This window comes from Apium graveolens, chromosome 3, assembly GCF_009905375.1.
Source record: "Apium graveolens cultivar Ventura chromosome 3, ASM990537v1, whole genome shotgun sequence".
In the NCBI taxonomy this organism is placed as follows: domain Eukaryota; kingdom Viridiplantae; phylum Streptophyta; class Magnoliopsida; order Apiales; family Apiaceae; genus Apium; species Apium graveolens.
Window position 1 is genome coordinate 281,891,030 of NC_133649.1, and position 16,417 is coordinate 281,907,446.

Here is a 16,417-nt window from a genome sequence, read left to right on the forward strand (position 1 = left end):
AACTCAAAATCTCACAATTATCTGCAACAAAATATTAACAATATATCATTGTCTGATACTTGTCAAGTACTTTAGATACCAATAATTATGTTGCATCCTATCTTAAATATTAAAATAAGATATCAATGAATTAAATACCAATTATCTATCAAAGAGATATCAGCATTCAATTTCATATATCATACAATTGTTAACTCCATACAATTGTTAACTCCTAACAACTGTAATATCTCAAACAATATTGGTTTGATAAATAAAGCAACATTAACCAACATTGATTTGTTTGCAATCTTAGAAAAATATTCTAAATTCCATATACTTTGATCTATTAAGTATTGCATCTATATCAAAGTGTTTAGGAATTTTCAAATAAGTATAAAAATTATTCTAGGTGGACAACATATGGTTACTTCTAATAAAGCAAAATCTTCATTGACCATAGTTGTACTTCAAGATATATTTTTACACTTTTTATATTAGTATAAGTGGCTGAAGATAATCATTGATTACTTAGAGGAGTTCTAAGTATTATCACAAATACTAATACTTCACAATTAGTTCATAGTTAAACTCTTAACTAAGTATCATTGACTGATATGAGTCAAGAATTAGCACACAACTAATCATGCTACAAACATGATTCTGATTTCAGTGAATTCTTGAGATATAAGCATTTCTAAATTCACTAAAACTAAAATCTCATAATTAACTTATAACACATAAGTTACAATCAATATACTAGATATCAATTGTTGACAAATTTAGTTATAATCAATCATGTTGCTTATTTATTTAAAGTTAGTTTGAATTATGGAGCAAATAATATCATTGAATTGCATCAAATTCTATAATCGAAACAACCTAAAATATATATTAAATACATAAATAATAAATATCTATGAATCAGATACTAGCACTTAAGTATTTATAATTACCCTTGAATAATCACCAATAGGATATATGACTTATATACATGGCAATCACTTTCTGGATAATTAATAATTTTAGAAATACTTTCTAAGCATATAAAATATTGAGAGTTTTATACACATAACTTAGAAAATACTTCAACTTTCAATATTATTGATTTTAGAAATAGGCATTGATTACTTAGAACAAAAATTCTAAATAATATCACTAATACTAAAAGTATCACAATTATTCGTACATGATACAAATAACTATGTTGCATATTATTTTAATATAATTCAAATTATGAGACTGATATAGAATGGAATTGTCTACAGTCATAATTTAAATTAATTAAAATAATATTCAAACTTACTGCTATAATACTTAACTACCACAAATGTATATGACATTGTAATCATGATAATCAAGATAGTAGCACTAAGTACGAGGTACTGGATTACTGATAAATTCACAAGTCCTTTAAATATTGAAGATTTAATACTTGTGAACTTATATGAAGAATTCCTTACAGATGGGATTTCCAACTAATATGCAATGAATGATATCCCACACTTTACAAACCACTCTTGAAAAAAATTAACTTTATCAAGTGATTTAATAAATGTTTCTGTCAGTAACTCTTTAATTAAAAGACATGCTCTCGAATTCAATGATACCTGGTGTAAAGGTTCCTTGTCCTAGAGTATTCCAAAGTGTTGTTGGATTTAAGGTTGTTTCATATCATAACAAGAAATCAATCTTCGTCCACGAATTTGACAGCTTCCTGAGATGCTTCTCCTGTCACTTAAGTTGACAGCTTCAGAGATGCTTCTCCTGTCTTTCTTACAACCTGCGTAATCTATATCTATATAGTCAAACATGTTAAGCACAATATCTTTTGGGTACTTTACTCCAAGAGTTGGTAGTCCCTTAAGATATCTAATAATCATGTTAATAGCTATAAGATTGGATTCTCTAGGATCCACTTGGAATCTTGCACATTGGCATCTTGAGAACATTACATGTTGTCCATTATCATTTGAGTAAAAGAGTGAGATCGTCATACCTCTATAGCCTGTCATTATACCTGAGTTGCACTGATCAAGCTTTAGTGGTTTCTGTTGGTAAGTAGTCTTGGCATATTCAGAATCTTCCAAATTTTGCATCTTCAAAAGATCCTTAACTTACTTGTATTGCCATCATTCTTTTGGTTTACTTGTGCTCCTAAAAGAATTGTTCTTTTGGCTTGCTTGAGCTCCTAAAAGAATTATCCTAATGGCTTGCTTGAAGCAATTCCAAAAAGAATTGTAACCTTTCCAACATGCTCCTCCATACCTACTCTGCAATTACTTAGCAAATAATCTTGCACAAGTCTTTGTTAGTAGACCAACATATAACATTATCATTATATCACTGCACATATAAAATAATATGTTTGTGCCTAGTGATAAGAGAGTTATTAATATGACGACTCTACTAGTTCATATTAAACTGTAACTTCAGTTAGAGTGCCATACCATGTCCTTGACAATTGCTTGAGTAGTATACTAGTTCATACCAACCTGAAGTGAGCTTGTGAAGAAGAGATATGCATAGTCCACTAGATCTGCAACTGCAAAATCCATGAACTGTTTTGCATTGACTTCCTCTTTTGACTCACTAACCAGGAGTGCACTTGTACATATCTACTAGAGTCTAATTCCAAGTGTAATGTGCATCAGGTGCCTGATATGTCATAATATCCTCAAGTCTTGTCACTGGTGCTTTCTGTTAGATACCGTTTCCTGATAATAACCTAGCATCCATTTTGGCCTTGTCCCTCGTAACAATGCCATTGTCATCCAGTTTGACTTCTGGTTATCCTTGTACCAATTACAATATTGTCATTTGGTTTGGATACCAGCTTCCCTACAATCTACTTGCTGACTGATTGAGCTCATCTTGCTTTGCAATCACCCAATCAATCCGGATCTATCAGAGCTTCTGTAACTTTCTTAGTTTCTTTTTCAGATAGAAAACTAGAGAAATAATCATTCACACTCAATAGCCCTGCTAATCATAACTCCACCATCTGGATCACTTAAGAACTAAACTCTGGGAATAATATAAATATCAAACCCTTTGTCTCAGCAAATATGTTCTTGTAGTGTCCTCTTGATTTTCAATGTGGTGTTGTATTTTAACTAGTTGATCCTTCTATTGCTCCCCCTAAGCTGTTGCTGGGATTTCCTGAAAATCCTTACCCTTGCTGAATGGCTTTATTGAAGTAATGAGTTATGTTATGCACTGCGATTCCACTGCTTGGATATGAATCATCAATACCATCAATTTCTCCTTTAACAGCTTGGAGCATAGAGTTGTTGAACTGTGCATTTGGACTTTCTATCATCTTCTGTTGATCAACCACAAATGCCCTGTAGGTTGTAGACTCCACTGAGTAGCCATGGAAAATATCCTAACTGTAGAACATTCTCTCCAAACACTTTGAGGTTATCTAGTGTTTGCTTATATTGGCCATTAACTCATTAGTGGTTTTCATGTATACATCCTGATCAAGGCTTGATCTAACTTGCTGCAAACTGTATTGACTGCTCCAGCCCTTTTGTATTTAGGAAGTCTTGATTAGCTTGATATTTCCTTTATAGCTTTAATCAAGTTCTGGTTCTTCCTTTGTACCACTCCATTTTGACATAGAGCTCTCAGTACTGAATATGTCTCAAAATATTCTTGATGTTACAGATATTAATCAGAACTGCTTTTTGAATTCAGTCCCATTATCTGATCACCAGATCATTTCTTTTACAGTTGCTTCCAGCTTGATCTTCTTTGATGTGATCAATCACCATCTGTGATGTCTTGTCTTGAGAACGCACGAACAACAACTTTGTTACATAAGAGTAGTCAACCACCATTGCAAAGGTATATCTTTACTTTGGTGTGATGTTGTCTTTGACTTCTCTTTCTGACATGCCTCACATTTAACATCTTCTGAATTCCAGATGAGGCAGTCCTCTCACCAACCCCTTTTCACAAAAGAGTTCCTTGAGTTGATGTTCAAAGGTGAGAGCTTCTAATGCCATAGCTAAACTTCTGTCAGATGAAGCTTTATAGTAGAAACCATATACTTCACCTTTCCTGAGATTCCAATCTAGCCATGAGCATTCCCTTTCCTTACTCTAAGAAGAACAAGCTTCTCAACCTTCCTTCTTCAGATGAGATACTAATCCTTCATTGAATTGACATTTTGTCCTTTAATGCAGAACTGTCTGATAAGAGGATTTGTGCCTTGATTCTCCAGCAAGAAAGTTGCTTCAACTGTTATCAATGACTCCAATGATTAGTTGTTATCAGTGATACCAATTGTTCAATTCATGATGACATCCCTTCATCTGTATAGCTTGTCCCGTAATGAAAACCTTTGTTGTCATCTCCAAAGATTAATGACGGAATAGCTTTTGTCAATCACATTTGATTGTGAGGCTCTTTCTTTGATCATATGCCTTGAGTATGAATTACCAAGAATAAATATGAATCAATTGACCTGTTATGTCCTGCACTAACGAATGGATTAACAGTTCTTGGTACCCAACTTATCAGTTTGGGTCCAGTTGGATTACAGATTTTATTATAAACAGATATAACAACAGATGCTACCTTATCATGCTAATTCTTATCTTTGACTGACCATTTTCTCCATTTTAATACCCTTGACAGATTTGTCTCTAGGCTAGGGGATAAATGGCTCCAACTTTACATAAGGAGGACTAGCAGTCTTTTCCCTATTGTAATCCTAATCATGCTTTTTCTACAATTAATGCAAGTACTAAGAGATGCATTCATGGCATAAAAAATAAGCAAGCATTGTATGAGGAATACATGTCATTCATTCAGAAACATTACACATAAAAATTAAGCAAGATAGGCATGATATGGAACAAACAAAATTAGAAAATAAATCACTAATTCTATCTAGTCCAATTTTGTTGATAAATCTCATCTAGCTATCTCAATCCAATTATAACTAACACATCTTAACAAACAATTCATATCAAATGAATAAATCACAATGTAATAGGATATAGGAGATAAGCATAAACAACAGTCTTGTATGTTGAAAAAACATATACCTCACTAAAGCAATTAATCATGTTCAACAAATATTCAAACACATATTTAAGATCATCTAAAGTAACATGCACAAGTTAAACATCAATCCTAGTTACCAGAAAAATAATCTAGTGAACTAGTTCAACATTATCTATGTGTGATGCTATCATGCTTGTGCGAGTGTTAAGCATTTAAACACTATGATCTTATCATGCATTGAATATTGAGAGCAAAGTATTGCAGTGGTTCAAGAATTTGAAACCTGAGATATGTGAGTTGGACCATCTTTAGAGATTTCTATGTAAGCAAGATATTCATTATTCTCGTCATCTGATCCATCCCAACTCTTTCCTGTGCACTATAAGTTTTGACTGGCTGCTTCCCTAAGAAAACATTCCACCTTTGTCTCAGCTCTTCAACTGAATCCCTACTCATCCTTGTTTGTCAAGCTTCTTGTTCTGTTGTAGCAAAACCCCTGATAGTTACTTGACACATATGTCTTGTCAGAACTGTAGCTATCAAATCTTGTATCTGTCTCATTCTCAGTCTTGTAATCACCTCTTGAACTGAATCTGTAAGAATCTCTGCTTTGGAATAGATATGCTTGATCCTTGGATATAGCTTATGTACTCCTTGTGAATCTGATGCGACCAAACTTTCCTGACATGTGAAACACTTCCCTGATGTCCAGTCCCTCAAGTACTTCTACCTGAGCTTCTTCTGATTCAACTATCAGTGACTCCTACATTCCGTCTCGAGGTTCCAATTATACTGCATGTAACTGAGATGTTTGTAAGTCCCCACTATTCTCTCTGACCTCCACAATTCCTACCTCTTTGATCTCATTGATTCCCGAATAAATATAGCATTGATACAAACCACTGTGTGACTGTATAATCTGGAATCATTAGAGTTGTCTTAAAATCTTCGAGAAAACTTGTACCCGTAGAAATTTCATTCCTTTTCTGCGTCCGAAAACCCAGTGGTATCCTATGGAGTAAGCCTTTGAGAAAGTTCCACAATTTTTGTCTGTAGGTCTTGAAATCAGTTCCATTGGAGTAAGAAAATCATTATCTATAATTTCCCTGTTTGGGAATTTTCCGTCTGAATAGCACATGGTCCTCGTTTTCTTCAAAAGATTAAAATCCACTTTAAAAGGCTGGAATAATCCCGAGTCTATCAATACCTTGAGTACCCTTAATTTAATGTTAAAGAAAAATTTAAATTTCCAATATTTTTAAATTTCTTATAAAATAAATTAATCAAAAATAAATATTTACGAGAAAATTAATTTTCAATAATTTCGAATTTTTTTAAAAATTAAATCAAACGTAAATTATTATTTAAGAAAAATTTAAATTTAAGAATTTTAAATTTTATGAAAAAATAATTAAATCAGAAATAATTAATAAGGGGTTACAGAATAAAACGCAACTCGTCTTTGGCGACCTGTTCTGTGCGCCCACTTTTCTGTGGCGATCGATCAGGAATTGGGAGCTGTCGCAACACAAGAGAGAAGTTGACTGTGAATAAAGCTCCTGTGGCGATCACTACTCCTCTTGCTTGCCTTGGACTTAGAATCTGTCTGGAGACCACTCGGCTGTGCACGATCCTCTATCTGCTACAAATTTCTGTGCGTGAGCTTCCAGCACGTTCTCACTAACTTTCCAGGTACGTGTAGTCCACTTCTGTTATTTACTACCGCGTGTATCAACTGTTCAGGCATCGCGCGTGCAGATTAGTCCGTGTAACTAATTCACTCCTTTGAATAAAGGTAGCTGCCATTCCTAATACTTTGGCTGCCAAATCAATTTTATGTGCGTGGTTTCTCCCTACTTGCACCAGTTAACCAAATTGGCAACCACAAATCCAAAGATGATCCACGAAATGGCAGCAAGAAAAACTAATTAAATTGGAAGCCAAACAACACTCAGGAAATGAATTGGTAGCCTGATAATCAAAAAATTTAAATTAAAAATTTTATTTACTAGAATTTAAGTAATAAATTAATTTAGTCAAAATTATAAAATAAATTTATTTAAATTAAATTTATGCAATAAACCTATTTAAATTAAATTTACAAAATAAATTTTCTAAATCAAATTTACTAAATAAATTTATGTAATGAAAATTAATAAAATAAATTTATTTGAGGATCCTGATTAGTATATCAATCAGTCGGCTCTGATACCAATTGTTAGGTCCTGAATTATCGTAAGGGGGGGGGGGTTTGAATACGATAATCACTAAATTAAAAATTCTTTCGAATCTTTAGCGGATAAAATATTTAGTGCTCGGTTAGTGGTTTCGTGTTCTTGAGAGGAATAGTGTTTGGAACGATAAAACGAGGAACACAAGATATTCTGGAAAATATATATATATATATATATTCGTATATAAATCCTCGAGGGGTGTTGCTACACTCCGGTAAATAAATTAACCGGCTACAATCTAAGAACAATGAAGTTCCAAGCTACTACAAAGATTTACAAATCAAATCCTATACAATAATCTAGCTTTTGTTTGTACTTGAATTTAATTACCGAGTAACGATTATAATGCCCCTATGAATATACAAGATTTAAATTGGGCATTATAACATTACTCCGGTGAGAAGTTAAACGGATATTCAAGGTGCCGGAGCTTCTCTGTAAATCTCCGCTTCTTGTTTTATCAGCTCTTTTTTTGTTGGAGAAGAAGATAAACAGAACTCTTCAGATCTGCTGCAAAGTGTAGTCTTTATACAATAAATATGTGGCTGAGATTTCTGTGGTGACAACAGGTACTTTAAGCTCTGTGGTGACCAAGAGTGAATTTTGCCTTAGAAAAATTCAACTCAATTTCTCTGTGGTGACTAGAGTGTATAGAGTGTAAATTTTGCCTTAGAAAAATTCACTCTACTTCTTTATGGTGACAAGAGGGGAGCAGAGGGTGTTTTTGCCTTATAAAAAATTCACTCTACTTCTCTATGGTGACAAGAGGGGAGCAGAGGGTGTTTTTGCCTTAAAAAAATTCACTCTACTTCTCTATGGCGACAAGAGGGGAGCAGAGGGAGTTTTCGCCTTAGAAAAAATTACTCCACTTCTCTATAGCGACAAGAGGGGAGCAGATGGAGTTTTTGCCTTAGAAAAAATTACTCCACTTCTCTATGGCGACCAGAGGGATGATAACTGCACTTGTGAAATTATTCTTGCTCTCATTTATTTCATGAGTATCACACTAAGTCAAGATCAGTTCCTGTACTGAAATATTGAACTGTACATCCAGGATATTGCTTCTGAAGATCAATATACTGATCAGGATGACTCCTAGTACAAGGTAGTGATTACCTTGACTTAGGATCTGTAGAGCATTGCATTCCCTGAGCTGTCCCATCTTTAAGTCTTCTCTCTTGAGTCTTCGTCTGAATCATAAAACCTATGTTCCCTGATACGAATCCTCACTTAACAATCCTTCTAATGATAATACTCAGATTTCTTTCATGAAACGCTGACGCCTAGTGCAATTGGTCTGGTTCACAGACGACTAGCTTCGATTCAGGTCTTCGTATTATAGCCTTGATTACATTGTTAAGCTTGCCTCAACTTTATCGCTTCAGACACTGACTGTCAATAAACAACTGTACTTTCACTATAATCCTTTATGGTACTCTAAACAACGTCTTCATTAACCTCTGTCTATACCGTGTCTTCAATTCTTCAGATTTCCATGCTTCGAACACTGTCTATCTTCAATCAATGCCAATACACTGAAATCTTCTGGTAGCACTTTATACGTTGAATCTTCATCATTTCTGAAACCTTGAAAGTCTTTAACCTTTATTCTTCACTGAGGCATGAACATATTAATGAACTTCTTTCAGTGACCTGTAAAGAGACTTCCAGCCTTCTTCTAATCTTCTGAGTCTTTGTAATTGCCTTGTCTTCATTCTTCCTAGATTCTTGTGTAGAAGTAGTATTATTAACATGTCCTGTTCTAGTGTTGTTAACGTGTTGAGTTATCTCATAACTGTTCATACCGCTACGTAGTCTCACCAACACCCTCCCACTACGATGATGCACTATCTTTTATGGTACTACTTTTGTTAGGCCTTTAATCAACTATAGGGGGTGAATACAGTTAATACAATAAATTCGACAAAGCTTCAACAGAATGAACAGTTTTTATATTAACTGATAAAAACTTATTACAAATGTACTCTCTCGAAAGGATGAACAAATATCCTTAAGAGCTGCTAGGTTATGCGAAAGATATAATAATGTTGCAATACTTATAGTATGAACCTAATCTGTGCTTTATATAGAGCACAACTACACAATGTATAAGGAATCCTATTCTATCAACAACAAGAAAACCTATACAATGCTTCTGAGATAAAGTTCTTCACCGCCTTGAGTTCCTGTTTCCTTTTCCTTATCAAAGATCAACTGATGTGACAAATACTAATTTCATCATCCGTTGATATCATCATCCGTCGATATTCTTATCCGTCGATTATCAATATCCGTCGATGTCATCATCATCCGTTGATGTAAGTTCAGATATGAACTTCTGATAGTTTCTACTTGATATCATCAATTGTTCCTAACAATCTCCCCCAACTTATTCATTATGGAAATATGGACAAGTTCCAATTGATGATGTCAAAACTATCTAAATGCAGGAATCAAGTATGCATATTCAATCTTGCTTCAGTGAATATCAGACTTTATGCTTCATCCTGAACTGCTTCTTTAACTTGAGCAATGTCAGAGGTTGATTCCAGTTCTTCAGCTCAGAATGCTTCATTAATCTTCCTTCTTGATAATTTCTTCTTCTTGACATTTTTCTTCAGTATCATAATCTTGTACTACTGTATAGATTGGATCTATCAGTGTTTGAGATTTAGTTTCCTTAGATACTGTTTTCTTCGCAACAACTTTGGCTTTAGACTTTGAAATCTTTGACTTCTTTCTTATCTTCTATTTTCCTTTAAGCTTCATGTCAGCAGTTACAGTAACTTGTGATTTGAGATCATTTTCCTGATTGATTTCCCTTATAACTACACCTCTGGTTGGCCTGTTAGAAGGATCATCTTCATTAAGTACTTGAGAAATAACAACAATATCAGCATTTGTCGTCTTCATGGAATTCTTGAAATCTTCCTCCATTTGCCTTAGTTGTTCAAGATCAACTCCAGGATTTTCTTTTGCAAATATTCTTCTACTCACCTCAGAGTCAAATAATTGAATATTTGGATCCTTGTAGAACAATATTGTCTTTCTTTCTTTATCTTTCAGAGTTTGAAGAAACTGACTTGCTTCAGCACCAGCCTCTCTCTCCAGAATACCTTGGTCTTCATCAGCAACAGTTGTTCCTTGTGAAGAATTTTGCATTTTTGTAGTATCGGTCAAATCTTCTACTCTTCTTTCATTCCTCTTACTTTCTGCACCTTGTCTAGATTGAAATCTAGTGATTACTTTTGATGAACCACTAACTCCAACTAGCTCTTCACTTTTTCTCCTTTTATTATCCTTATGTCCCCCCTTATTACCTCCATCAGGATTTTCATCATCAGTGCTTATCAATGTCAGCTGCTTGCATTTAGATTTTATAATTTTCTTCCCTTTTTTGGCATCATCACCAAGCAGCAGAGAAAGAATCAACTCCATTGAATTCTGTACTTCTGTAAGTTGAGCAGACATTTAAGCTTGTTTAGCTTCCAGTCTAGCTTGACAGGCTTCAATTTTAGTTTACCTGATAACTATTGGTGAAATTTATTTCTGAATTTCCTGATGAGTAGTCAGCTTTGAAGCAATCAAAGATTCTTTGATCTGATTGATTTGAGTAGTAGTTGCTTCATGAGCTATGTGTAAGGACCTGACAACTAAAGTTGATGCTTTCAGATGATTGAGTATATCAGGATTTGTAATCTTCTGTTCTGCTGTTTCCAGATGTGCAATAGCTTGTGTTCTGGAAATAGGATATGTATCATCTTTCCAATGAGCATTCCAGAGATTATCAGAATAATCCTTTTATTTCGTAGCATCTAACTCTGTCAGTTTCTGTTGTGTCATATGCAAATCTTCAGGGAAGAAAAGATCATCCTCGGGATCTATAATAGCATTGGAAATATTAGCTTCTTCACCATCATTAGATTCTTCAACAGCAACCGGATTTTGCACTAATTGCTGAACTTCATCACCATCTTCATCATGTAGAATAGAATTAGAAATTGGTGCAGTATATGATCCAGTAACTTCAGAAGCTTCCACACCTTCAGCAATTAACTCCATATTTTCAAGTATTGTAGATAAATGAATTGGACCTTCGAAATTAACTTTCAGGACTTCAGTTCCTGTAGAATATTGTGGTGATTCTGAAATAGATGAAACTTTATGAATGGACCATTGTGCTACTACATCTTCAGCAACAACAAGGATTATCTCAGGTGATGGAAAAGTAGAGTAAATGGACTGTTTTTCAACAAAAACATGGATTGTCTTATGTGGTGGAATAGTAGAATGTATTGACCGCAAGAAAGTATCAGTACTTAGACTTGCAGGAAGATTAATAGCCCTTGGTACATCAGAGTTTTCTTGATGTTCAACAGAATGTTGTTTAGCATCTGTTTCTTTAGTACTTTGAGCACCTGCAAATATATAGCAAATAAAACTTAATCTCTCTATTCTTTTAAAGTAGTCTCACTACTCCTCACAACAAACATCTCATGACTTTTAATAGTCAGAGCTTCCTCACAAGGATTACTAAATCCTATCTCTTATCTACCTCTCCTTTTTTCAGGAAGGATACTGCCTCTCTTAAATTCTGTTTTTCTCTCAATCTTTTCACACATCTCACCTAAAAAGGCTCAGAAAGATTGTCCTACAGAAATAAGAGGTGGCTAAAGAAGGGTGATTTATGGTCATACAACTAGAGGTAGTCCTTAAATAAGGTCTAGAAGTAATCATGCCAACATGATTTATATCATGACAAATATAATACATGCTGAAAGAACAAGGTCAGTATTTAAAATAAATGCTGATAAAGTAATAACAATATTTATACCTTGTGAATATACAATTTAGCTCACAGTTGATACTGTGGTTATGACATTTGTTGTTCAACAATAATGAGAACCTCCATTTGAATTGGAGAGGATTTAATCAGGTTAATGTCATGTACCATGATCTCAAACCTTGTTCTTCTTGCAAAGAACTAACACTTGAATGTGTTTATTGAAAGCTATCACAGAGTCTTCAGTAAAAACTGATGAAACCTCTGTGTCTCTGTTAGTATCATTAAGATCTACCTCAACTAGTAGTCTCCAACCAACTAAATGTTGTTTCTGAGTGGTGACCATAATTCAAGAATTATGTCACTTGATTTTTGGAAATATTTGAGAAAAGAATTCAAGTGTTTCAATTGTAAGAAGAAATTTAAGATTTAAGATGTCTTATGTTAAGAAATGAGTGTGAATAACTTTCTTGATGAGAAAAAGACAGTTTCAAAGAATTTGAATAGAATGTAACTCTCAAAGATAATAATCCTCAATGACTAAGAATTAATCTTCCATAAATTTCTTCTTTAACAACAGTTACCTCCTGCAGTGTGCTCAATCTGTACTGAAGTGATGACATGAACTTAAACAAAGATTAGTTTATTCACATGCACTATTAAAAACATCAAAAATTTAGCATGCAGTACTGATTTGGATATTACATTTAAAAGCATTCAAGCACACACACAAGAAAGTAAACAAGTATTCAAATAAGATATCAAAGAAGCTTAAATATTTTCATTCAACATGAAGAAGATGAATACAAAGCAGAATCATAAAATAGTCCTAACACAAGCTAGAAACTATTCCTAGAAACTATCACGTCTTCAACTTCTTCAGAGCTTCTTGCTTCTTCATGGCTCGGTGGTGATAAAGAATATAAGGGAAGGTACTCGGGGCCGGTACTGAAAAGCTGTTTGAGATTGTAATGCAGCCCGAATTATTGGAAAAGATCATATTGTGTCTAGAAAAAGTGATGAATGAAGGAAGAGAGCCAATGAATAGAGAAGAGATTAATACCGAGAAAGATGATAAGGGAATAATGAGGTATTCCTACAGAATTTGGGTTCCAAATGTTCAAAAGCTTAAGGATGGGATCTTAGATGAAAGCCATGGTTCGAGGAATAAGATTTAGGGCAAACCCTGAATATGATAGTCAGGGAGGTCGCCATCAAGAGAGAGGGAACCCATAACATAATGAAGTGGAAAACAAGGATTTTAACGTATAAGATAACCCCGATTATGGTAGAAGGATGAAACATTTCATAATGAGAATACAGAAGTCGAGCAAGATAGGGAGAATCAGGACGGTACTCATATGGGGTAATTCATGGACCTGTCTAAACAAAACTTATACTTCTACCCCCAACCACCACCCTGAGGAAACAATGCGGTGGGAAATTTTTTCATGACCTTTGAGTCACTAAGCTCTCAGAATTCCAAGGAACAGGTTGACCCAGTCGAGGTAAGAGCCTGGCTAAAGGAAATATAGGAATCATTTGAGATTCTAAATGATTAACGAAGCGCAAAAGACTGTTTTTGTCACTTACCTTCCTAAGAGAGAGGCCACCCACTGGTGAAAGGCCAAGAAAGACACGGGGCCAGAGGTTATAATAAACCGATTAAAGTTCAGTCAATTGTTTTCGGGAAAGTACTTCCCAAGGTTATAGAGATAGTGTAAAAGCTTTAGATCCAGAACAAAGGTGGACGAGTATGATGAATTATGAATCTAAGTTGTAAAAGTTGGCAAGATTCGTCCTGAGGACACGAATCCCAGAACAACGTGATGTTTGAAGTCAATGATTAATGGGTTCATGGAATGATTATAAAATAAAAACTGAAGTGGAAAGGAATATAAAGGTAATAGAGTTTGAGGAATGATAAGGGAGTTGGGTATGAGGAAACCCTAAAAACTCGTAGTAATAGAAATAGAAAAGTGTGTGATCATCAGGATGAGGGTGATTCACCATGAGTTAAAGTTGATGGTTGAAGGTATAAATGATATGCATATATATATATATATATTATCCCCTTTAAGTTGGGAGTATTTGAAGACACTTCGAGATAGATCGATGGGCTAATAAGAAAACACGGATGGACCGAGGAGACAAAAAAGCAAGAAGTTAGGAAATTGGATGAAGGAAGTGACCTTCAAGAATATGAGGTGTATGTAATACCAGTGACTGGATACTCAAAAGGAGACACCATGTACAAAAGATACCCAACAGTGAGATGACTGTTAAGATAAATAACAGAGGTAAATGAGTAATTAGAACTAAAAAGTTCACTTTGAACACAACCAATATCTTCCAGAACATCCCTGTTATCATTACCAAATCAGGAAAGAAAGGCGGATAACCATTGTTATCTTCTGGAGGCCATATGGATTGACCTCAGTTTGAATAAGGATGTTATTGTGAAATTAGGTATAGACTATTGAGGTGGGAATGATTGAATAAGATACTCTTATCAGGGATATGTGACTTGATTTATCCATGGAAAGATGCAAGTCCCTTTTAAAGGTGGAATTAAGGATAAAACCTCGATAACTTGAGATGAATCCTAGGGAATGCATAAAGGTTGGCATTTCACCCTTAATAGGGACAATATGAGTTTCGACAGTATGAATTGGAAAGGATAAGGGTAACAACAACATTTAAGGATCAGTGGAGTAATTTTTAGAAGTATATAGACAATGGTTCTAGTATTAGTAAATGGTAATTTGATATACCCTGTATCTAGGGAATACAGGAGGAACGATTCAAGGATAACCTTAGAGGTCTTACAAGGAGAAATGTAATATTCAAAGTTCCGAAGAATAGAAATATTGATAAAGGAAATATTACATAATTATAATAATGCCAGGTGGGAACATGTTGAACCATAAGAAAGTATAGATTGACCCAATGAAGGTTGAGATTGGTGAAAACAAGAAGGACCCAAGATAAAAGACGTCCTAAGTATGATCGAGAGTTAGTCGTGATAATGTTAACCTATAAAGACCCGAGGCAATAACTTATGGAAAAATGCTGATATTTTTTTTCTCACCAAAGCTTAAGGAAGAGCATTCTCACACAAGCAGTGATTGGAAATGAGGTAGAAAATTTAGTTAGAGATCGTTCAAAAGACATTGATTATAAGGAACTATTCCTATCAGGAAAGGCCAATGAGGTGGTCGACACTCTAACTGTAAAAGAGAAATTATAGGCGCTCGTGCCAGAGGAATACAGTAATAATGGTTAAAGTCGTGAATGTGGTATTATGGTGTGAAAGATTGACATTCCTTCTGATGATTGTGCGATACTCAACCGTAGTAGTAGTCTGGTAAAGATTTAATTTATGTTATCGCTGTGAGCGGGCTACCTATCTTAGAAGGTACTATCTTGATATAAGCGAGGACCATGTTATAAAAGGACTAAATAAACCTTTAAGCTTCACGTCTCCTAATAAAGACATATGGTTAATAATGGTATTATCCTGCTATCATTGCTTTTATGGAAACTCTTTTGCAATTTTATCTGCTTTATGTCATGTATGTACGTCAGGATCAGGAGTGTTCTTCATGAATCATGAATGGTGATTATATTACCTCCTTAGAAGAATTTTATACGACATGTATGGACTCGTATGGTTAGCTATTAAGATTCCAAGGAAAACGAATGACTACCGTAGGTCCACGGTGGACTATAGTAATGCATCCACATCATCATCTCCTCCGCTCTCGCTGGAAGTCTCTGTCATCTCGGAGGAGGAAAAGCTATCATCCTCATCCGGCCTGGAAGACGACTCGGGAGGAGGAAGAAGCGGGTCCTGAGGGATACGATCCGAGACAACCACTCGGGTACGAAACCTCTGCAGTAAAGCCTCGTCATCAGGACAGAGATAGTCCGCCGGGTTAATATCAGGACATTCATTCACAGTCCCAAGGGCCGTATCCTAGCCAGTCCTAAAAAACCCAGGGAAGACTGAATCGTCTCTCACCTTCATGGACTGGGTAAACTCCTCCGAGTCCAAATAGTTGTCAATCGCCTTATCTTTCTCCGCCCTTAGCACCACCAACTCAGCATTGGACTCTCCGAGCTCCTCCTCCTTACGCTTCAGCTTCCGCTCCAAAGCAGCGTACTTCTTCTGCAGCCTCCTGAGGGCATTATCAGCTTTGTCAGAGGCCCTCTTCCATGATTCAGCCTGCCTCACAGCGCCTTGGAAGTAGGCGTTAGACTGAAACGAAATAATAAACAAAAGTGTAAGGCAAATGAATGCTACAAGTAAGAAAGAAAATTTTTAAGAAATAATCATACCTAGGCTAAGGACTGAGCTCCCATGAGCTTTATCCTCTCCAAGTCAGGAATAGCCACCACA